At 50.7% G+C, this 24882-nt stretch overlaps 1 protein-coding gene across 6 annotated transcripts in view; it reads right to left on the bottom strand.

Moving 5' to 3' along the window:
- Positions 1–24882, bottom strand: part of RIPOR3 (RIPOR family member 3) — a 73129-nt gene that overhangs the window by 32043 nt on the left and 16204 nt on the right. The window contains exon 1 of one of the 6 annotated variants that reach the window (XM_079946396.1): positions 404–491. The exons of the other annotated variants lie outside the window; for them this stretch is intronic. The gene's annotated coding sequence lies outside the window, so the exon portion shown is untranslated. Of the gene's footprint in view, positions 1–403; positions 492–24882 lie in introns of those variants that run through there. 6 annotated transcript variants of the gene reach the window in all.

Below are 24882 nucleotides of genomic sequence, written 5' to 3'. Positions count from 1 at the left end.
CACCCGCTGAGTGGAGCCCCAGTGCCAGGGACTGTCCCGGGCAATAGGTCCGTGAACAGCAGCCTGGTGTACGGATGGGGAAATTGACGCAGTCTGGCAGTGGAGAGCTCATAATTAGGCCAGCTGTCCACTATGCGCCTTATGTAAATTATCTTAGTAGAGCTGCATAACCCCCTGAGGTGTAGGAGCTGTTGCGAGCCTAATTCAATAGATGAGGAAACTGAGGCTCAGAGAGGTAACAAGACGAGCCCAGGGACCCAGCTAGGAAGCGGCAGAGCCAGGCTGAGAACCCAAGTGTAACTGATGCTGAGCCAGCGCTTCTCAGGTACGTGGGCAGGCATCCCGCACTCTGGGGGTTCGCCCCAGCCCCACGGGAGGACCCTCACGCCCCCACAGTCCCTACCTGGGCTGTGCTGCTGCCAGCTTGGACCAGCTCACAAGAGTCGATGGTGAAATTTTCAGGAATGTTGGTAGCTTGAAATCAGCCATGACAGAATTAAGTACAGCGTGGAAATGGGCAAGTGCTACAAATTAGGGTTTGAGGTGTTTTTGTTTGTTTGTTTTTCTGCCTGTTGTTAAACTTTTATCAGCATACCACTGCCCCCACCCCTATCAGCACAGGCTCTGGGTGGCACCGGAAGCTTCTCAAACTGCTAAACACGCCCTCCCTCCATCCTAGCCAGGATGAGCAAGGGCACAGGAGGGAGCAGGCAGGGAGATCCCCAAGGTCAGCGGGTGGGACGCGGACTCTGGAGCCAGCCCTGGGGGGCTGGGGACCGGAACGCCCTCTCTCCACCTTCTCCCTCCACATCCCTGCCACCCTCCCTCCCAGGCCTTCTGGGTTGTTCTTCCAGCCTCCCCCAGGTCCTCCACTTCAAGATAAGGGAGAAAGACGATCGCTAAAGAGTTCCTCTGCATGCAGTTTGCTAGAACAAACCCAAACATCTGCCTGCCCAGCGTTAGGAAAGGAGGACCAAGGAGGAGAACTGAGGTTCAGTGCAGACCCACGCAATGTGCCAGCACCTGGCTGTAGACTGACTACTCACAACAGGGCCATGAGGTGCAATGACCCCACTTTTCATATGAGGAAAGAGCCTCTAAGAGGTGAAGAGGCTGGCTCAGGGAGCCACGTTTTCCAGGGTGAGGTCTGGCTGTCACGTGGGGATTGGCCTCCTGGCTAGACCCTCCCAGCTCCTCTTCCAGCCCAGATGTCACCTCCCCCAGGAAGCCTTCCTGGACCTCCCCCCAATCCCTGCCTCACTTTACTTACAGTGGACGGTGAATGGTGACTTGTCTGCCTCCCCGACTAGACAGAGAGTTCCCTGCAGGTGGGGCTGGGGGCGTTCTCCAGGGCCTGAAAGAGTCACAGCACATCTTTATGGGACCAGAGGACAAGAATTGAAAGGCTGGGGCTGCTTCCCCCACTTCGGCAGGCTGTGCAGCCCAAGGCGCAGTCAGTGGAAGAACAGGATAAAGATAAAAACTCCCACTATGTGCTGCACTCCAAGACAGGGGTGGACAAATGACTTCGGGAAAGGGCCAGAGAGTGAATTATTTTGGCTTTGCAGGCCTTATGGTGTTTGTCACAGCTACTCAACTCCACCGTTTTAGAGCAAAAGCAGTCACAGATAATGTGTAAATGAATAAGCCTGGATATGTTCCACTAAAACATTATTTACAAGAGCAGCAGCTATTGATGAATGACCCCTGGGTGGCCAGCACTCCTTCTGCTACCTGCTCTAAAGGTTTAAGATCTCATTTAATACTCCCAATACTATATGAGGCAAATATTATTATTATCCTTCCCATTTTGCAGATAAAGAAATCGAGACTCAGAGAGGAGGGGAAATGACTCAACCAAGGTCACACAGGTCGGAACTGCCAGAGCTGGGATTTGAACCTGGGCATGATGGGCTCCAAAGCCCAGCTACTTCACGCTAGGAGGCACCTGCTTCCGCAGGGGCTGTGCTGAGGACACTACCCCCCCTCCGCTGCCATGAGCCTGAGCAAGAGCGAGAGGGCTCCAGAATGGAAGCAGGTTCATGGCCCAGACCTACCAAGCTAGAAATGTAGCACTGGGGACGGCTGAGAGACATTGAGCCCCATCCCCCGCAGGCTTCAGGGTGTGGGAGCCCAGGGCCCTTTGGACCAGCGTCAGATCCCAGCAGCACCTCTCCTGGCCGATCCCTGGTGGGGCTGAGCCTTTGAAGTTGACCCTTGTGATCTCACCCAGCGGGCTGCAAAATGATCCCCTCTCTGGTGGACTGGGCATGAGATGGCCGGGATGAGACCCCTGGAATCCCAGGAGCCTTCAGTGGGCTCCTGACAAGTCCCAACAGATGTTTGTCACCTTTAACCAAGGGTCATACTCTTAATGTTTAGTTGTTGACACAACAGCGGCACTGACCACTCAGAACAGAGGCTGGGCACCTTGGAGACCCCACTCCGCCCCCAAGACCATCCCCCCTCCCCCTCCCCCTGCCGGCATTACCCTTTAGCGGCTGGACTGTAGGCAGGTCGGGCAGCCCTGGGCAGCTGGCACTCTGCAGGGCATGAGAGGCAGGCCAGGGACCTCACTGGGCCCCTGGGCAGAGGAGAGAGTCACAGAAATCATGCGGGTCCCAAACCTTCAGTGGCAGACAAGACTGCCTCTTCCCCGCGTGTCCGTCGCTGCCTCTCTCCGGCACCCGGGCAGCATCTGATGCTTGGATCCAGCTGGGGAGCTCAGGGCAGGCGGGCCAGCTGAAGGGGCTCCTTACCCAGCAGCTGCTCCCCAGACACTGAAGGGGCCGTCCTGGGCCTCTTCCCGCAAGGTGCAGCCAGAGGGAGCCGGAGCCTGTTCTGCTAAACCTGTCCTGCTCGGTGCTGCCCACAGCTGCCCACCGGCCACAGGGAACCTGCAATTTCACCTCATTTGGAAGCGATGCTTCTAAATTTAACAGCGTGGGCTCTCAGGGCTGGGCGGCGTTTATGCCTGAGTCCCTCACTTAGGGCTCTTTTATATCCGTTCAAATGCCAGCCAGGGATCAGTTTGCTTATAGGAGTTTCCAAAATAGCCCTTTGGTTTAGCACGAAAGGAAATGGCAGAAGAGCCCAGGATGAGGAATGTGAGTTTATACATAAGAGGGAAGGCTTCTCTGGGAACCAGACTGTCTGCACCAGATGGAGTCCAACTCCCTCATCTTACTGATGGCCAGACCCAGCCCAGAGGGGCCAGACGACCTGCCCAGCTCACCCAGAGGTGAATGGAAGAGTCAGAAGAATCCAAACTCCCTGTGCCTGCCAAAACGCAGTCCCCTGCTCCTCCGCTGGAGCCCACTGAAAATCCGTAGCTGACCCGCGCAGGACGGACGCCTTCCATCGGCTTCCACGCCTGCCGGCTTGGGCTCCCCTCTCCCTGCTGGGCGCCTCCTGAGCCAGGTTGTATGGGGCCGGGAAGACAGGAGAATACGGTTCCAGCCGCATGTGATCTAGGACAAGTTCCCTCCCCTCTGAACCTCTGTCTTCCAGTCTGTAAAATGGGAGGATTGGGCTAGAACTCAGGCTTCCCTCAAGCACAGCACACGCTGGGCCAAGTGAGGGATGCCCAGTGGCCTCCAGGCTTCACTCGGTGGGAGGGTTCTCTTAGTCTTTAGTCTTTTAGTCTTTAGTCGTCTTTTCATCCTGGCTCCCCGACTCTCTGTCACTTGTCACCCTTCCCGTTCAAGAGAGCACAGAGCTGGCCTGGGCACAGAGCCAGGGGTGGGCAGAGGAGGCGTTTGAACGCAGTCAGGTTGTTTTGTTTTGTTGAATTTCATTTAAGGTAACCTTCCATTTAGAGCGAGCTGTCTTCTGTATGACTTAAAGTGTTTTTTTAAATAGCATGTTTAAATGAAGACAGTCCGGATTTGAAGAACACTTGGTTTAAATAGAGCAAGTAGGCACCCACCTGCCTGGCAGCCCACATTCCTGGGTCCTGCCACCCGCTCTCAGGGGCCACCGTGGAAGTGGCAGCTGGAGCCAGTAGCACCTGGAGACCCCAGGTGTGTCTCTGCAGGTGGCCAGCTGGCCTCAAAGAGACAGATGGGCTGATGGCTCCGGCTTCTGGTATAAGAGAAGAGCAAGCAGCTCCTTGGGGAGCCCCAACTGTGCCCCCAGAGTCCACTGTCCCGCAGCTGCAGGGCAAATGGAAACTTCCTGACGGCCAGATTCAAGACCAGGCACGGAGTCAGAATCCGGGATCCAAGAGGGCCCTTGCCTCAGTGTATCATGCAGTCCACAGCCCGCTGTGTTCTTCCTGCCCAGGGCAGGCCTGGGAGGAGTTCCTGTCCTGCACCAACTCTGGCCTGTAGGCTCGTCAAGGACCAGTCACAGGAGAGGATGGGCAGGCCCTCTCATTGGACTTCACAGCACACCTGTGCCCATTTCACAGCTGGGAACACTGAGGGTGCAGCCACAAATGGCCAAGTGCAAGGGACAGGTGAGATAACCCATACAAAAGAAATTTGTGCGGCCGTTAGGAATATGATTTTGAGGAATAGTGACATGGGAAAATGTTTGAGGTAAGATGTGACTAAACCAGAGCAAGATGTGAACTGTATACAGCGTGTTTTATTTTTGAAACAGTACCTTACGAATGTGCTACAATGGACATGTATTCCCTCAAATTAAGAAAAAAACGTTAATTCGAAGAAAATGGAGAGATTGACTAAGCTGTCCTCGGTCGCACAGTAATCAAGCTACCAAGCTGACTGCGTGTCCTCCAACCTAGAGAACGTTGCTTCTCAGGATGAACCTGGGATCAAAGGAGAAACCTGCCTCTTTAAAAAAAAGAAAAAAAATTTTTTAAAGGTCCACAGATATCATCTGCACTCCCAGCTAACTCCACTGGGTTTTATGAGGCAAAAATGACTCATGAATTTCTGTGAACTATCCAGAGAGTGTTCTAATTTAAATGGCCCCTGACCACCACTGACACACTCCCATTGGCGGGTCGACCAGGGGTCACCTGGAAGAGACAGCAACTCTTGGGGGAAGGAGCCTCCTGAGGCCGCCACGGGCAAAGGAGTGTGTGTGGGTGTGGGGAGGGGAGACAGGAAGCTGGAGCTGCCCAGAGATGGGGGGAGGTGACGAAGCTGAGCCTCTGGAAGCACCACTCTCACTCGGGTCTGCTTAGGATCAGCAATAAAAATGGGGTCAGGCAGGAGGGATCGGGCATGTCCCCACAGCACCCCTCTGAGGTGGGCACTGTTACCACCCCCATTTTACAGACCGGGAAACTGAGGCTGGTAGAACTGAAATGGCCTGAAGTAACACGTGGCAGCACTAGGTCTTCAATAACTCACCTTAAAATGCTTATGTGCGGGCAGCGTGGCCCAAGTGTGCGCAGACCTAGCCCACATCCTAGGTGTGAGTAGGTGTTGTGTGGAGGGCGCTAACGTGGGTCCCCACTCCAGAAGCAGCTGTGGGAGGGTCTGTACCTCAGCACTGCTGACATTTGGGGTCATTCTTCACTGTGGAGGTCGTCCTGCGTATTTAGCAGCTACCCTCCCACCCCTCGATGCCAGGAGCTCTCCACCCTCCAGTCGTGACCACCAAGACTGTCTGCAGACACTGTACTGTCCCCCGGGGGGGGGGGCGGGGTGGAGAATGGTGACCGATGGGAAGGACCGGGTTAAAGGTTAAAGGCAGCTTGTCAGATCTGCACGAGAGGGCTGGTGAATTAGCGTGCTGGGTGTCGGGAACGATTTCTCACAGGTGAAAGGACTAGTGTTGTAGATACTCTATTCCGTTGGCTACGAATGTTGTTCAGGCTCCGTCTCCTGACATGAATAGGGTGTGGGAACCTGGGGGCCCCCGGCAGCCCAACATATTCAGAAGGGGCCCTGGGCCTACAGCTTCCACTGGGCCTCTGCCACCCCCATCCTTCACACGCACGTGTGCACACACGCACACACGCCAGGGTATGGATGAAAGCCTGGAGGCCCGAGCGTGAGGCCTTGAGCTTGGAGTAGAGGTTGACCTCCTCCTTGGGGGGTGTTTGCTGTAACGTCAGAGTTCTGCGTGAGACCTGCCTTGATCGTAACCCCCTACCTGGAGGCCAGAAGAGACCCAAAGGCTACCTACCTTTTTAATCCCAAAGACCCTGATGCCGATGAACGCACGCGCTGGTTTGGGGCAGCTCAACGCAGGCAGGGTTTGGATTCAAACCCAGGCAGGCAGAACTCTGCTGGCCACGTGGGCCAACCAGTCCACCCTGGATGAACCGCCTGGAATTCTCCGTAATCTTGGGGACACAGACCTTCCCCCTGCCACACAGCTGGACATCAGAGCCCAGGAGTCTCTCTCCAAACCAGCCAAAAGGACTGGGAAAGAATTCTGTTCCTGACTGCTGTCTGTGGAACAAGTTAGGGCCAACTTCTCCACTAGCGATGTGGGCACAGTGCACAGGCCCCATGAAAACATGAGGATTACTTTTAAAATCAGAAGACTACAAAATGAAATTTTAGGTCAAAGAGAATGTTTTATTATATAATGTAAAATTATATTATTTATATATATTAATAGAATGTATTTTATTTTATAATACATCCATCTTTATACTAGTCACAATATCCTATACTATTTAATATTTTTATGCAGGAATTGTCCCCGGATGGCCAAGGTGCTGGGGGGTGGGGTGGGGATGGCACGAAAGTCATCACGTGGCCCTGCCCTTGGCGCTCTCCTAGCCCCGCCTCCAATCTGTCTGCCTCTAGAGCAATCCTTCCATCTCCTGCCCTGCCCTCCGGCTCTCTATCCAGCTCCCTCCCACACAAGTCTTTATTATGCAAATCAGATTCACCCTTCCTTCCTGTCTCCCCCTTTCTCAGTTTTATCTCCCCCTTCCCTACTCCCAAGTCCACTGGGCCTGACCCCCCAAGATGGAAGAGCTAAGAGAGCCAGGCCGGACCTTGCACTTGACTCAAATCAGCTCATTTGACCCTCAGTGAAATGCAGTGATGCAGGTTTCACTCCATCCCATTCTGGTTTTGGGGTCTAATGAATTTGAGTTTTGGCTTCTGGCCTGTGCTATCAACCGCAGGCCTCAACTTCCAGTTCTCTAAAATGGACTCAGTGGTTCCTAAGTAGAAGTTATGTTTGGACATGATTCCTAGTGAGCTCATGCATGCTCCCATATGTACATTATCCTTAGAGCCTTCTTTCTGGAACTTACAAATTCATATTCCTTTGTACAGTTACCTAGTTTTTTTTTTTTTTTTTCTGTAGTCTGCATTGCGTGGTATGTGGGATCTCAGTCCAGAGATTAAACCCGGGCCCCCTGCATTGGGAGTGCAGAGTCTGTTTTTAACCACTGGACCACCGGGGAAGTCCCCAGTTATCCACCTTGATCTCATTGATTTCTAGGGGCTAGTTATAAATCCTGGATTGGTGATCTTTTCTTAATTTTCTCCCAGCCCTTCACTTACCTTTTACCTTGCTCTTAATGAGGTGTGCGTGCGTGCGTGTGAGTGTGTGTAACAGAAGCTTCAAATATTTACGTGTCTGGATCTGTGAACATTCCTGCTATGCTTTAGAGTTCAGAACCTGCTTTTTCCACCTCTAAAATTGTTTCAGATCTGTGGACCACTGAAGTCTAGTTCCCTGGGTGAGAATTTTGTCTTGCTGGCAGCCGGGCTGTAAGACCCTCAAGGGCATCGCTCTCCTCCTCCTTGGTCAAGAGACTTCACTCTGCACCGTGCTTCTCAGAAACACCCGGAATCTGTCCCCTCTTTCCACCCCTACCCCAGGACCAAGCCCCATCACCTCTCGGGTCTCCACTGGTCTCCCCGCCTCCACTTGCCCTGAAAACTGGAGTGAGCTTCTAAAAATGTCCATCTGTTTCTTACACCCCACCCCAGATTGGGGGCTTCTGGGAGCTCTTAATATTAAAATCTCACCCCCGCACCACACCCACAAGGTCCAGAAGGAGGTGGTGCCTAAGGACGGAACCCAGACAGGGATGACGGAGTGCTCCCTGCCCACTGCCCAGGAAGGCAAGAGCCCCCTTCTCACCCCTCAAACATTAATCACAACTAGGTCTTGTCATGGTAAAGGCAGGGCCAGGGGGTTGGGGGACGAGGGGCTGGGGGGTGGGAGGGATTGCAAAGCGTTTACATAATCCATCCCATTTCCACCCTCACTCCATTTACAGCTGAAGTACCCAGACCCTGAACCCTGATGAAGATCTGTAGCCCAGCAGTGCTGAGTCAACCTCCTGGTATGCCAGAGGCTCTGCAGCCAGCAGGCCCTGGGACTCCTGCACAGGCATGTGGGCCAGTGGAGTGGGACTGTTTGCTAATAGAGGCTGTTAACAACACGAGAAATGGTCAAGGGGTCAACAAGAGATGAGCCATCTGGTTGTCCCAAGGTAAACAATTTACAAGAGAAAAGTCAGCCCAGCTTGCCGTTCTGGTTTTTCTTTCGACAGTGCGGACGTGCAGTGTCCTTTTCCCCTTGGTGCCGATGGGAAAGACAGAGGCTGTCCCAGGCACCCTGGCCTCAGCTCCAGTGCCTCCCAGGAGGGGCAAAAAGGCAGGAAAAGTCGGATTTTTTTTCCACACCTTTTCTTGCCCCATTCTCAGGACTGAGTGATTTCACACCAACTGGTTAATCCACATTGTAAGGAGGGTAGGTTTCATCCCAAAGAAACAGACTCATTTTCTAGCACCCAAAGCCTTGAACTTAGAGAATCTTCAGCCTGAAATTTATTTGCTGTTGGAAGAAGACCCCTACTGGTCTCCCCAGGGATTGCAGCCCTGCTCTACCAACCGCTACAAATGCCCACCCGAAAGTGAGAGAGGGTCTCTGTTCTTGCCATTCAGAGTGAAGCCAGTGGATTCCCAAGCATGCGGAATACACATGTGGCTTAATAGCCTGAAATAAACAGGTTGTGCTGAAATTATAATTCTGGAGTTTCCAAAAGTGTTGCAAAACATTCCAGGCAGACACTGGAGTTAGTATACTACAAGCTGTTTATCAATTAATTCCTTCTTTGCCAAACATTCTTACTCGGGTCTATGGGGAGATGATTTTGGTGGGAGCGAATCTCTGATTTTGTAATGAAAATCACCAGGGAAAAAGGCTTGCTTTACAGAGGCTCATGTTACAGAAAATGTGGCTGTAACAGGTAGTTCCCATAAGAACATAGCTAGTACTAACTTTTGAGCTCATGTAATAAAGAAAAGTGACATCTGGGAACTAGGATTTGGGGTCTCTGCACTAACCTGTGAGATACAGAGCCACACATTCACATGCAGGATGATGAGTACAAGTCTTGGGGTCAAAAATCTTGTTCAAGTCCAGCCTTTGCCTCCTTCTAACTATGTGACTTGGATAAGTGACAAACTCTGAGCCTCAGTTTTCTCATCTACAAAATAGAAACCATTGAAATTAGTTACCTTACTTTACAGTTTCCAGGATGTGGGGTTTTCTTCTTGTTAAAAGGAAAAACCAAACCATAATTTATGGCCTTTCCTACAGCTTTGTGCTGCTAAGGTTAGAGACCTGAGCTAGTGTCTTAGTTTTCTGTGGCTGCCATAACAAAGTGCCATTTAAACAACAGAAATGTATCGTCTCACAGTTCTGGAGGTTGGAAGTCCAAAGTCAAGGTGTCGGCAGGACCATGTTCCCTCTAAAGCCTCTAGGAAAGAGTCCTTCCCTATCCTTCCCTGGTGGCGCAGTGGTCAAGAATCCACCTGCCAATGCAGGGGACACGGGTTCAAGCCCTGGTCCGGGAAGATCCCACATGCCGCGGAGCAAGTAAGCCTGTGCGCCACAACTACTGAGCCCGCGCTCTAGAGCCCGAGAGCCACAACTACTGAGCCCGTGGGCCACAACTACGGAAACCCGCGAGCCTAGAGTCCACGCTCCCCAACAAAGAGAAGCCACCGCAATGAGAAGCCAGTGCACCGCAACTAGAGGAAGCCCGTGTGCAGTAACGAAGACCCAACACAGCCAAAAATAAATAAATTAAATAAATAAATATATTAAAAATAAGAGTCCTTCCTTGCCTCTTCCAGCTTCTGGGGGTGGCCCTTAATCCCTGGCCTTCCTCGGCTTTCGGCTGCATCGCTCCAATCTCTGCCTCGAGGGCCACATGGCCTTCTGCGCGTTCTGTCTTCACCAGGCATTTCTCTCTAGTTATAAAGACACCATCATTGGATCAAGGCCCACCCAGAAGACCTCCTCTAAACTTGATTACGTCTGCAAAGACCCTATTTCCGCACAAGGTCACCTTCGCAGGTACAAGGGGGTAGGAATTCAGCATATCTTTTGCAGGGGGACAAAATGCAACCCACAGCAGGTCGAAAACACTTTGTTTAGCCCGGCAGCTTAATGAGCTTTGGGATGTGCTAAGGGGGGCTCCAGGCATTGGTGGGGTGGGGGAAGAGATGCTGGACTGTTACGTGTGAGAAGGCACTGACATGTGCGTGTTGATGATTGACAGCTGGAGACAGGGAAGGCTATGGGGGAGGGGAGGGGAGAGCAGAACATGGGACATTTTCCAGGAAATGGGATTTTAGGATGGTGATTCCAGACTTTACTTACAAGTGTGCTACCCCTGGGTTCCCATTACCCCAAATTCTATGGACTTTCTTCCCGACAGCACCCTGTTTGCCTTTTTCTAGCCCACTGCCTTCAGTCTGCTGGGACTGGCCCAGAGCCCCACCATCCCCTCACTACGGAGAGGACAAGAACCTCGCCAGGCTAAGCAGACACAGCCTCCCTGGGAAGGGAAACTGGAGTCGAAGGACAGGAGACAGAACATGCTGGATTTCGTTCACTCTGGCTTCGGTGAGTCCCTGACTGCAGTGTCTATCATGAGACCGTCTTGGGTTCCTGAGCCCCTAGTTCAGGCCATTTCCAGTCCTGTTTTTCTGGATCCATTCGGTGACCCCCACTCCCCATGACCTTCCAGGAGACCCCCTCAGCTTAAATTAGCCAGATTCCTTTGCACTGGCTCACCACAGACCTCTCCAAAGGCCGCTCTCCCAGCAGCCTTGTGTCAGCAAAACTTTAGGAAAAATGAAAGAATTGGAGCAGCATCCAGCATGGAATAAAAGGGAAGAAGACAATTTTTTGTCTTTTTTTTTTCACATACCAAAAACCAGATATTTAATCAGGTAAACAAAACTATTCTAAATATACTTTTATTTTTTGATAAATATTGATTTATAATAATCCTAAGCATTTTTTAAATCTTAAAAAATAACATCCAAAAACTTCAAATGAACTATATTTTAGGATCAGCTTGTCTTTATCTTGAAGGTTGGTTTTTAACCACCTTTGCATCCAAGGGTCCATTATCAGAACACAGCGTAGGGCTCTGTCCCTTAAGCATGTCCACATCACTGACTGACAGACCTACTTCCAGCCAAACAGGCTCTTTCCCCCACTCTCAGTGTGGCTGTTGCCTGCCCCAGGCCTGTGAAACTCCCTAGGACTGTCTTTTCCTCTGGGAGGGTCAGACTCACCTATGATTAGTGATACTTCAAAATGATGGTGTCAAAAGGAAAAACAGAAGTGGCTTTTAATTCTTGAGCTGTTAATACTGCTCAGGAAAATGCTTTCTGAGGGAAATGAACACAGCTTTGCGTGTTTTGTTCTCCTAAAAATAATAGTGAACAGAATTGTGCTCTTAGTAATCTTATGCAGATTTGAGTTTGTGCCTTGAATTCTTTCCAGTGAATCCAATCACCTTAGGCCTGCAATTTTCTATAGCTCTGACAAGCAGATATTCCAATCTCCCAAACTCCTTGGTTTACAATAGTTCTACCTACCCCGTAAAGCCCTACTGGCCTTCTAACAATGATGACTGTTAATTGTCCCTCATCCTCCTCGAGCTGCAAAGCTGGCTCTTTCCTTTTTAAAATTGCATCCAGCATTTTAGGAGAAGAATGAAATATTTTTAAAAATTAACATATATCAGCACAAAGCTATCTAGCAATGTTAAGACCCTCGAGAATCCTTGGGGATAGTGTGTGGGGGGCAGGGATTTCCCACTGGGGTCTTGGGCTCTGGTTAATATTAAGGGGAGAGGTACCCCACAAGAAGCCTGGCAGATGTAGGCACCCAGGGGCTGCCGCTCAGGGCACCCACGTGAGTCCTGTGCCTGGCGCATGGATCCGAGGAGCAGCGGTGAGCACCGCTTGACACGTGTCCCTCTGGACAGCGTGGCCCCCTCTCTTTCAGCCAGAGCACCGCAGCCTCAGCCAGACGCCCTCCCTGGTCATGGGGTTCTTCCTGCACACATGCCGTTTTGATTCTGTGCCCCTCAGTCTTTACTCGTTTTCCTGCCTAATGAGGTGAGCTTCACCCAGCCCAGCAGCAGTTCCTGTAAACGCTGGAGCTTCCATGACCCAACGTGGTGAGTTTGCAGGGAAGCGCTCCCCGAGGGCTGGGCTGGCTGGAAAGAGATGCTTTGCCCTTTCCAAGAACGGTAATGAGGTCTGAGGGTTCTGATGGCAGGCAGGGGTGCTGTGGGCTCCAAGAGCCCTGGGCTGACTTGGGGTCAGAAGATTTGGGCTCCAGCCCCGGACACGCTAACTAGGTGTCTGTCTCTCTCCTGGGTAAAACGGGGATGATGCTCATACCTCACGGCATCGCTGTTGGGCTCCAACTGGATTACAGATGTAGAGTAAGTCTGGAAACCATGATGCTCTGAGCAAGTGAAAGGAAGTATCACCATTCCTGTGGCCATTACTATTATTATTATTAGAACCTAAGATCTTCCGTGGCCGGCAGAATATTTCGATGACCCCAGGACCTTTGACCTTGCATGAAATCCTCTCCCCTTTGAGTGTGGATGGAACCCGTGAATATCAGGAGATATGACTCCTGTGAGTAGGTCACCTTTTATGGCAAAAGGGAGATTATCCTGCCCAGGCCTGACCTACTCAGGAGACCCCTGAAACAGGACCGGCTCTTCCAGGCAGAAGAGGTTTAAAGCATGGGAGGGACTCAGTGTGAGAGAGTCTCCATTGCTGGCTTTGAAGATGGGAGGGGACCACGTGGCCAGGAAATCGGAAGCCTCTAGAAGCTGAAAGTGGCCCCAGCTGACAGCAAGTAAGGAAGCAGGACTTCAGTCCTACAACCACGTGAGACTGAATGATGCCAACAAGAGTGATCTTGCAAGTGGATTTGTCTCCACACCCTCCACACAAGAACTCGGTCTACCCAGTATCTTAGACACCAACTTCCGTCCTCCAGAGCTGGGAGCTCATAAATGCGGTTGCACTGAGCTGCTGAGTTTCTGGCAACTTGTTACATAGCAATAGAAAACCAATCCGCCCCCTGTGAGGAAGGCCTTAAAGTGGAAGGCTCCTACACCATCTCCGTCCCAGTGTGGCCTGGACAGTAGAGACGAGGTTGGAGACCTGACTGTCCTACTTGCTGGCTGTGTGGGGGTGGCTGCAAGACCTCCCTCACAGCCCAGAACTTCAGTTTGCTCATCTGTGAAATGGGGATGGAAATTAAATGCATGTAAAGCCTCAGAGTACGTCATAAGGGCACATAGTAAATGCTTAAGAAACATGAATATTGTACATGATAATGATTAGAAATCAGCTGGTGGCTGACAGCTAACAACAGTGGGCCTGTGGTCGCCAGAGCTCTGCCCCACGCTAGGGGCACAGTAATGAGCCCCAACCCGTGTCCTGGGAGTCAGGACCTGAAAGTCACAACTTTGGAAACAGTGGGTGGTATGTGCCCAGTGTTCTTGGTGGGGTGAAGCCCAGGCCTCGAGCTCTGAGCCCCCCTCGGAGTCTGGTGCAGGCCTGGGAGTGCTTCGCTCCTCAAGACCCCCTTTGCTCTGGCTTCCCTGAGGAGGAATTCTGCTGCCTCACTCCGTCCCCCTCCATCTCAGTGAAGCCCAAGGCCAGGGCATGTTCTCATGAGGAAGAAGCTCGCCCTGGACCCAGGAGGAGAGGTGGGTCCAGTCTCCGAGTTCTGTTCCCAGCACTTGCCCTTACCAGCCCCATCACACCCCAAATTCTCCAAGCTCCAAACCCTGAGGCCCCTCTCTGACTGCCCTTCTCATTCCCTCCTGTCCTCAGAGCAGCTGCTGAAGCCCCCGCACCCCAGCCCCAATTAATCCTCCCGCCTCTGTTCCCACTGACCCCAGTTCCAGCCACAGGAGGCCAGAGTAAGTTTCCAATTAAACGCAACTTGGCTGCTGGGGTTGCCAGTCCACAATGAGATACCACTTCACACCCACTAGGATGGCCGTAATCAAAGAGATGGACAGTAACAAGTGTTGGTGAAGATGTGGAGAAACTGGAGCCCTCGGGCACCGCTAGTGGGCACGCAGGACAGTGCGGCCGATTAGGAAGATAGCTTGACAGTTCCCCCAAAAGGTGAAACACAGAGTTTCCATATGACCCAGCAATCCCACTCCCAGATATATTCGCAAAGGAATGAAAACACATGTCCACACAAAGCCTGTACACAAGTGTTCTTAGCAGCATTATTCCTAAGAGCCAAGAAGTGAAAACCCCCCAAATGTTCATCAGCTGTTGAAGAATAAGCAAAATGGATGAGGGTTCACTCGTCCAATGGGATAGTTTTCACCACATAAAGGAATGAAGTACCGATATATGTTACAACATGGATGAATCTAGAAAACATGATGCTGAGTGAAAGAAGCCAGACACAGAAGGCCACATATTCTATGATTCCACTTACACAAAGTGTCCAGACCAGGCAAATCCATAGAGACAAAAGCTGGATTCGTGGTTGCTGGGGGCTGGGAGCCGAGGAGAGTGGGCGTGGCCGCGCAGCGGCGCGGGGTTTCTTTTGGGGGCGTTGAAACTGTTCTGGAATCGGATGGCGGCAGGAGCTGCACAACTTTGGGAAAAGGCTGAAAACCACTGAACTGTACACTTTAAAAGGGTGTGTTTTATGGTCTATGAATTAGATCTGAATTTTTTAAAACAGGTTTAAATAAAAGTGCTGACAGCAGCTTGCTGAGTGCCTGACCCTGCACAGGTGATGTGTCCTGAGCCCGCAACTCCCCGTCTGTGGAACGGGACTGACCACAGTGCTGCCTTGTGGGTGCGCCGAGATCACATAAGAAAACGCAGGAAAGCAGCGCCCGAAGAACGGAACTTGTGTGAGGAGGAGTCTCAAGACTAGTATAAAGCTGGGGTGGCCTCCCAAAGGTCTGCTTCCCCCAGCAGCTCTGCTCCCTTATATACTGGCTGCCTGGCTGACTCTCCTCATCTTTCCACCCCCGCTTCCTGGCTTCCCTTGTCCCTCTGCCTGGAATGCCCAGCTTGTCCTCCCTCAGCAGGTCCAGACCTGCCCCTGCCTTCAAGCGTGCCCCCGGCAGCTCCCCCTCTGACCAGCTCTCCCTGACCCATCAGAGCCTTAGGGAATGCCGTCCCCTTCCAGAGGCCCTTAAAGGGAGGTGCTGATCACAGGCTGAGTCACACTGAGAGCTTTCATCTCCTGAGCCAGGCTCTGGGCAACTCGAGGAGAAGGGTCACGTCTGATTTTTTTTTTTTTTTTTTGGCCACACCGCGAGGCAGGTGGGATCTTAGTTCTCCGACCAGGGATCGAACCCGTGCCCCCTGCATTGGAAGCGTGGCGTCTTAACCACTGGTCTGCCAGGGATGTCCCACGTCTGATTTAAGTGTGTCCCAAATTTCATTCATTATCACCTTTACAATTTCCCCCATATTTGAGTGCCACCTGTATTATAAGTTCCTTAATACTTTTTAAAATCAGCTCACTTTTCAGGGCTTCCCTGGTGGCGCAGTGGTTAAGAATCCGCCTGCCAATGCAGAGAACATGGGTTCGAGCCCTGGTGCGGGAAGATCCCACATGCTGAGGAGCAACTAAGCACATGTGCCACAACTACTGAGCCTGCGCTCTAGAGCCCGTGAGCCACAACTACTGAGCCCTCGTGCCATACCTACTGAAGCCCGCGTGCCTAGAGCCCGTGCTCCGCAGCAAGAGAATCCACCGCAATGAGAAGCCCGCGCACCGCAATAAAGGGTAGGCCCCGGCTCGCCGCAACTAGAGAAAGCCCACGTGCGGCAACAAAGACCCAATACAGCCAAAAATAAATAAAATTTAAAAAAATAAATAAAATCAGCTCACTTTTCAAACATAGATGAAATTAGAAATATGCTTCTCATAACTGTAAATGAAGAGCCAGTGTCATTCCCCATCAATAGTAATATAAACAGTAACTGCAAAATATTCACACTGAACACAAAGCCAAGTTCAAGGGCCAGTAGGCATGCTTGCCTGCTAAGCCTCTGTGCTTCCAAGGGGGAGATTAGTGGGTCTCTGGGAGGCATCAAAGACATATTAGCAAGTAGAGACTTTCTCGGCGTAATCGGGACTGAAAGATACTTGAAACGGGACTTGCACGTGATCCGTGAGTCACTGTTATTTAATTTCTGTGCCTCCTGAATCATCTTCCCTCATCTCCCACAAATTGTGGCTTAACACCTCCTTTCCTGGCCCCTCATCTAAGTGGGATCACCTCTGCCCCCCTTTCCCCATCCCGGCTTTACTTTTCTCTTTAGCATTTAATACCATCCGCTATTCTATATGCTACATTTTCCTTGTCTGTCTGTCACCCCAGCTAGAATGCAAGCTCTAAGAGGCAGTTTCCTGCTAATGGCCCAGCATCCTCAGAAGGTGCCTGGCACCTAGGAGGCTTCAGTAAATATCTGCTGGTTGAATGGATGGACGGATGGTTGGATGAATCTTGTACGTCCAGCAACTTTGTATCTTACACTAACTTTGTATCAAATCTTACACATAGGAGATGGCCCAATAAACAATTGTTGAGTGAGCAAGTGAATTAATGAATCCATCCATCAATACATTTTTGCCTGGACAGTGAAGCTGTCAGTTTTTAAGATAGCCCAGACTTTTTCATGTGTATATGTTTCCAAAGTCCCTGATTCTAAATTCTTCCTGCAGATTTTCTCCAGGACTAAAGGAATGGAGCCTTTGCCAAGAAAAGTGTTTGAATTCTCAGGCCTCCAGTTTAGATTAAATGTGATGGTTTACCAGGAAAAGAAAGTTGGGGACCCCAAGAAGTTATGGGGGGCTCGAGGAGTGGGGAGAGCATTCCCCAGGGCCAAACCCCTCCTTGCCCCCTTGCCCAGCACCCTGGCACGCTGCCGAGCCGGAGAAGCCCGGCAGACACTCAGGCACACTGCAGTTACTAAGTGATCCTAAGTACATCAAGATGGGTGCATTGACGCGAGCCACTCGGAGAAGATCTGGAATGAATTGGAGGGTTGTTAAGATCGCCAACTTAAGCCTCTTCTCACAGGAAAACTATTTATTTCACTGAGCTCTGCTTTTTGGAAAGCTGCGCGTGTAACAGTCTACATCGATCTAGCAGAGTTTTGGCTACTGCTGGTTTTTGTCTCTTCTGTCTTGTGTGTGTGTGTGTGTGTGTGTATGTGTCCACGATTATTAAGCAATCAGCCAGAAGACACAGCCAGGACACTCTGCTCTACTTTCACGAGAAAAAAAAATGGACACAAACTGAGTTCTTGCCTTGCAAGGGGCAATTGCCTCTCTCCTTCCCTTTCTATCTGATATGCTCTCCCCACACCCCACTCCGGTTTGCGGGAAAAAAGTACAGACAAGCATGAGGAAGAAAGTAAAACTAGCTCACTCCTACTCTTGCAAGGAGCATGATTATCTTTTAGTGCACCGTGTTCTTTCCATTCCTTTTCTACTCTTCAGAGCCGAGGGGCCTGGGTTGGAATCCCAGCTCTGCCTCTTGCTGACTGTGTGACCCTGAGAGTCACGTCACCACTTGGAACCTCTGTGTCCTCATCTGTAAAATGGAGTAATCATAGCACCCACCTCTTTGGCTTGCGGGGAGGAGTAAGCAAGAAAGTATGTAAAGAACTTAGCAGAGTTTCCAGCACATAGTAAATGCTCAATAAATGGTACCTATCCTTACAGGATCCATATATACAGTATTTATACCTTCTTTTTCATGAAAGAGTATAGCATGTACATCTTCTCATTTCACTATTCTCATCAGCATTTTTAATGACTACAAAATAGTTCATTGCAGGACTACACCAGCAATATTTTTTTTCACTATTCTCTACGAACAGAAATAGAGGATGCTTCCACAATATCACAAAGATTGCTGTGACAAACTTCTCCGGTGTCAAATCTTGGTCTGCAATTGAAGTTCTTTGGGATGAATTCTCAGAAGTGTAATTATTGGGTCAAATGGTATGCACACTTCTGAGAACCTCAATATATCAGATTTAGCCCTGCAAGTTGTTTCCAGAAAGATTTCCCACGGATGTGTATGACACACTCCATCTCACCCTGTCCCAGCTGCACTGAGGATTATTACCTTTTAGTTGTTGCTAATTTGACAAGCAAAATTGTCACCTCCTTCTTTAATTTGCATTTCTAAACATTTTGCCCACTATTTTTCTAACACTGATTTTATCAGCGACAAGATGTTGAATGCTTTCTATATGCCACACATGGGCTAAGGGCTCTCCATAAAGTATCAATATCTTAATCAAACTCTGGGTAAGACGTGGAAGCCGGGGCTTGAACAGATATTTGTACACCTGGGTTCATAGCAGCATTTATTCACAATCACCAAAAGGTGGAAGCAAGTCAAGTGTCCATTGGCAGATGAATGGATAAACAAAAGTGTGGCCTGTCCGTATAATAGAATATTCTTCAGCTTGAAAAAGGCAAGAAATTCTGACACAGGCTACACAATGGATGAACCTTGAAGACATTATGCTGAGTGAAATAAACCAGTCACAAAAGGACAAGTATTGTCCGATTCCACCTACATGAGGTTCCTAAAGTAATCAAATTCATAGAGACAGAAATTAAAATGGTGGCTACCATGGGCTGGTGCAGGGGGAAGGAGAAGTTATTGATTAATGGGTAGAGGGTTTCAGTTGGGGAAGATGAAACAGTTCTGAAGATGAATGGTGGTGATGATTGAACACAACAGTGTGAAGGTATGTGATCCCACAGAACAATACACTTAAAAATGATCAAGTGGGGCTTCCCTGGTGGCGCAGTGGTTGAGAGTCCGCCTGCCAATGCAGGGGACGTGGGTTCATGCCCCGGTCCGGGAAGATCCCACATGCCGCAGAGCGGCTGGGCCCGTGAGCCATGGCCGCTGAGCCTGCGCGTCTGGAGCCTGTGCTCCGCAACGGGAGAGGCCACAACAGTGAGAGGCCCGCGTACCCCCCCCCAAAAAAAAAAAAAAGGTAAATTTTGTGTTATATATATTTTACCACGCAAAAATATCTTTCTTAAAAAAAAAATCTTTCTTTTTTTAAAAATAAATTTATTTATTTATGGCTCTGTTGGGTCTTTGTTGCTGCGTGCGGGCTTTCTCTAGTTGCAGCGAGCAGGGGCTACTCTTCGTTGCGGTGTGTGGGCTTCTCATTGTCGTGGCTTCCCTTGTTGCGGAGCACGGGCTCTAGGCTCGCGGGCTTCAGTAGTTGTGGCACGTGGGCTCAGTAGTGGTGGCTCACAGGCTCTAGAGCGCAGGCTCAGTAGTTGCGGCGCATGGGCTTAGCTGCTCCACAGCATGTGGGATCTTCCCGAACCAGGGCTTGAACCCGTGTCCCCTGCATTGGCAGGCGGATTCTTAACCACTGCGCCACCAGGGAAGTCCCACACAAAAATATCTTAATCAATTTTTGTAACATCTTGTGAGGTAGATGCTATTATTACCCTCCCCCCTTCTTTAAAAGATAATGAAACTAAGGATCAGGTGATGAAACACGTTCCCAGAGTCACACAGCTTATGAAGTAGTAAAGACAGGCGTTAGATGCCAGGTCGTGCCCTTAAAGACCATGTTATCATACAAGAATTCTGTAGACACATAATCAGAGGGAAAAATTCAACCAAACTCAAGGTAGCAGGTGGAGTTAGCAGGCACCCAGTGCCAGATGGAGCTGTTGGCCCTCAGGGTGCAGAGTTCAGTTCTAAATTTATTCTCTGACCTTCTTGTGGGTTCTAAATTTGGCCAAACAAGTTCTTCCAGCCTAATCGATGACGTGAGTACATTGTTTTGAAGATCAAACCTTTTTCCTGGTATGAAAGTATAAAATAATGCAGGGTTTGTTTGAAGAAGCAGCCCAGTTGCCTGTCAACAGCCAACCGAGGATAATCCTGGGCTTGCTGACGGTGGACACACGTGGTGACTGACAGATTTCTCAGGAACAGTGATTAACACTATTTCCTGAACCAAGTCTGAAATTCTCCTCCTGAATGAACCAGAAACAGAGCCTCAAGAAAAAGTTTGGGAAAAAAATTCTAACCAGAACCGATCTTAAACTTTTCCTAAAATTACTAATTAAGAACAAAAGAGGACTCCAGATCATCTTCAGGCCAGGGAGAAATTGCAGAGTCTTCAGAGACTCATGGGACTCAGCGTGTGGGTCCCCACTTCTCTGGGAAGGTGTCAGGGTGGTTGACTGGTCCAAGACCCCTTCTCAGACATCTTGCCTCCACCGGGTTGGAACAACCATGTGACCTTCGTGGTCTGGCCACTGATGACTGAATAAGTGTTGGAAACTGGACCCAGGAGAGACCATCCACTCACTGGCCAGAAACATACAACTTCTGGTGCTTGGCCTGAAAGGATGAGCCTGGACATCTGATTCCCTCCCTCAGTAATACAAATGAAGAGACGTGGAAGGACATGTGGGTGCAGATACTTGAGCGGAAGGGTCATGGATATTTGGAGTTGGAATGGCCATTCCGGGAGCACGCACACACAGATGTATGTGGAAGAGGGACAGGTGCCGTGGCAGTCTGGATCCCCGTGACAATGTTGAGTGGCTGGATCAAGCTTCACCTAAAACCTATGCTACCGCTGGACTTTTCCATACATGACCCAAGAAATCTTTCTTAAAATGAGTTTTATTAGATTTTCTGGAGTTTGGTGTTTGTTTTGTTTTGTGTAATCAAAAGGAACATCTCTGTAACCGTCCGAGTCATCCCCTTCTTACCTAGAATAGTTACAGTAGATTTATGATCCAGAGAACCCAAACACACCACGCCGAAGCAGGCAGAAGCCCTTTGAGACAGTTAGGATTCAAAGCTGTGTCCCTGAACGTCCCTAATGACAAGCTCCCCTCTTCTGGTCTGTAGCACTTGGAGGAGGGGCAAGGAGGCGAGGAGGGTTTTGCTACAGGAACACGCTGTCCTCACGACGACCCCTTCTCAGCTTCAGAACTGCTGTTATCACAATCTCTCTGAAGGTCCTGGACAAAGGGTGAAGCCCGGAACTCCTGAAGCTGAAGGGCAGGTCGGGGGCCTGGGAGAGAAGGGGGAGAAATATGTCTTCCGTTTCCCCTGGCCCCCGCAGAATAGCTGTTGTCCACAGCGAGTTTAGCTGACAAGGGGGACAAATAGTAGTCACTCAGCAGACAGGGCCCCAGCGCTCAGGGCGCTCCTGGGGCTGAACCCAGTCTCATCCAGGCAGAGCGGCTCGGCGGTCAGTGGTAGTTCTGGGATGCGAATCTGCATCTGATGGGCTCCAGGTGTGGCACCCTTTCCCAAACGCTGCAGCGAAGCTCTGCTGACTTCGGGCCTTTGGCTGTGGCCACATCTGCCCTCGCATTTCCCTTCCAGCTGGTTCCACAATCAGCAGCCCCTCCAGAGGCTCCGAGGAGCTGACTGCTGATGCGAAAAGGATTAGCTGCAAACTGGACTCTCCCTCCAGCCTCTGCCAGACCCACCGGAGGTGTGGGTGTGTGCAGCCTACCTGGGAGCCTCTGCTTTTGTCATCAGTCAGGCTGCCTTGATTAGGGCCAGACCCCGCTGAGGACGGGGAAAGCCAAAACGTATTAAAAGTAAATTTCCAAAGGAAATAAAGAAGCAATAGTAATTGGCCACATCTGTGAAATCGGGTGCTTTTTAAGTGCCGGGTCCCAGGCCTGGGTTTGAGCTCAGGTGGTGGCCATCATAGGCGCTGCCGTCATCACTGCCGTCCCCCCCACCCCACCCTGGGGGATCTGTTGTAGGTGGCGAGGCACAGCACCCTCAGGTGTTTCTCCATCCGGGCCCCCCCAGCACCCTCTTTTGGGTGCTCCATCACTGCCCTGCCACGGTTTGGTTCCTATTATTTCCCATGGGCCCCCAGGGGCGTTGGCTCAACTGGGACCCCGATGGGGACCCCGATGGAGATTCAAGTCCTGGCCCCCACTGCTCATGGCCGTGCAACTTGGGGGAAGTCAGTTCTCCTTCCTGAGCCTCAGTTTTCTCACCTGTACAATGGGGGGCTTGTTCTAGATCCGAAGTTTTCAAACCGACTGCACCTTTCTGTGGGCCACAAGCTTAATGTCACGACTGGCATTTAGTTACATTACTCAGCCTCCCCGGTGACGTTTCCCCAAGGGCACACCTGTGCTTTCTGGGAACGAGCGCGTGCTTCTCTGAGCCCACCAGCACCCTGCACACTGCTGCTGGGGGCAACGGGCCTAATGGCTCCCCAGCGGCTCACACATTCCGTTCTGCTCCTCTTCACCACGTCTGCCAGTCCAGGGCGTGTGGCTCGGTCAGAACCAGGGTCAGGCAGGCCTGACCAGGAGCCCGGCTCTGCCCTCACTCAAGGGTGGCCATGGGCAGGGTGGCCACAGGCAGCGCGGCTCCCTCTCTCTAAGCCTCTGGTTCAGCGTCTGTTCATAAGGAACATCTCCACTGCCTCCTCCAGGTTGTCATGTGAATTTGAGTTAAGATAATGCAGGCAAAGCTCTTAGCTTAGTGAGAGGCACACGGCGAGCCCAATGTCAGTCCACACAAATTACTGACTAAGTTCATATCCCATACATCACTGTAGGCTCCTTGAGGTCAGGACCTGCCTTCCGTACCTCCCTATGGCCCAATAATCAGCTGGTTGTTTGACACGTATTTTCTTGCTGCGATTGGGTGAGGCTGAGCTGGGAGAATAATAGCTGTGTCAGGACTTACTCTCCACTTTCTGGCTTCTTAGCCATTTCTCCTTCCCTCTAAGACAACCCTGATCCCGTCCCCAGGAGGGAATAATTTCAGCATCACCTCCCATTGAGAACGCGTGTCTAGTAGAGCACGTTCCCGGGTTTTATTATACGTAAGGCAGGGCACCAAAAGCCCGTTGAGAGCTCTGCGGATGGACAAGTGGTTTGACTGGTGGGCTCCCCACCGATCGTCCTGCCCACCGGGCTGCACTCAGCTCCAGGGGATGTTCTCAGCAAGAGCCGGGTCAGTGGCCGAGCTTTCTGGCTTTCCTCTGACCTCAAGTCTATCTCTTTACCACGTGCCGCAGCTGTCTGCAGTGGAAATCTCCACTGAGGGACAGACCTCCTCTCAGTGCTCGAATCAGGCAGAATCCCACAGGAAAGGAGGCTGGCCAGAGTCAGGAGGGTTCGGTCCCTGAGTTCCTGCGTGACGCTGGGCAAATCACAACTCTCAGAGCTTTGGTTTCCTTTTCTCCATCCGCTTAGGAGAGAAACTGCAAATCATTTCGGCTCCTGCTCTAACACCAGCTGGTGGACACGGGTTGCTTCCAAAGCGATATTGAGACAGAGTCTGCGGCTCACTGGGAAAGGGTGCTGTGATTCATTAGCAATGTCTGTGGTCCATTAGCAATGTCTGCCAGGAATGGAAGGAGGGAAGAATAGTGTTTTGGTGGCACGCATACTGGCCTCCCCAACCCAGATGCTTTATAAGGTTCCTCAGAGCTGAGAACAGTTCGGATTCTTAAGATCTCATTGGATCAGACAGAACTTAAGAAGATCTCTCTGTTGATCTGACTTTGCTTCTAAAAGCACCACAGGTTTCTCATGACGAATGATCCCTTACGACTTTTCAGTGCACACCACTGAGACTCATTCAGACCACCACATCCTTGCAGCCACCGTGACGGGTTCAGGCAAGGAAATCTCCTCCAGTCCAGGTCACTGGAAATCAGCGCTAAGATCCCCCACCCCTACCACCCCACCGGATCCAGCCATACCTGAAGCTACACCGAATCCTAGACTTTTAAGTTATGTAAGCCAATACATTCTCTTTTTGGCTTGAGCCAATATGAATTGGGGGTTTGTCACATGTCACTCAAAGAGTCTTAATGTACAGATTCTTCTTTTTTCCCAGGCAGACCCCAGAATGGGGACCAAAGTGGGTTTAGCTAATATGACAGTGGGAACAGTTCGGGGGTTGTTTTTTTTTTTTTTTCTCTTTGATCCAGTCAAGACAAGAGGCCTAGAATGCAGACACAGGACACCAATTTCTTCAGATGGAGGTGCCTGGAAGACCCTTCCTGAGGGGTTTCTGTGATAAGAGGACATCCACTTTGGATACGTAGAGTCAAAAAGGAGGCAAATTGTCTGGAATATATCCTTTTATTCCCCCCCAAAGTTTTCAGGACTGCTGTCTCCTTAGCTTCCTGGGACACTGAGTCTAGCTTGGTTGAATTTATTTTAAAACATCGGCATAAATCACACATACCCTTGGGAGGGAACGTTAACCATCAACCAGCAGTTAATGTCCCTTCACCCCCTTCTCCTCCAGTTAAATGGACTGGAATCTCCACCCCATCTCCAGAGGGCCCTTCCCTGCCTTGTCCTAGAACATTTCAAAATTGGGTTTCTGCTTTAAGTTCTTGACATATCCTCCCTGCAGCTCGGCTCACTGGCCTGGCTCCCTCAGGCATTTCTGGAGTCCAGCTCTTGAAGTTTTTTCCTGGGGCAAATTCTTTTCTCCCCCACCCCGCCCCCTATGCAGAGACCTGACGGGCACAGTAGTGGTGGGAGGATAGCAAAGGCTTCGGAGCCAGACAGACCTGGGGACAAATCCTAGCCTGCCACGTTCTCACTGTGTCATCACGGACAAGT

This window comes from Stenella coeruleoalba (genome assembly GCF_951394435.1).
Source record: "Stenella coeruleoalba genome assembly, chromosome: 15".
In the NCBI taxonomy this organism is placed as follows: domain Eukaryota; kingdom Metazoa; phylum Chordata; class Mammalia; order Artiodactyla; family Delphinidae; genus Stenella; species Stenella coeruleoalba.
The sequence above is the reverse complement of the archived record's forward strand: the minus strand, read 5'-3'. Positions and strand labels throughout refer to the sequence as shown.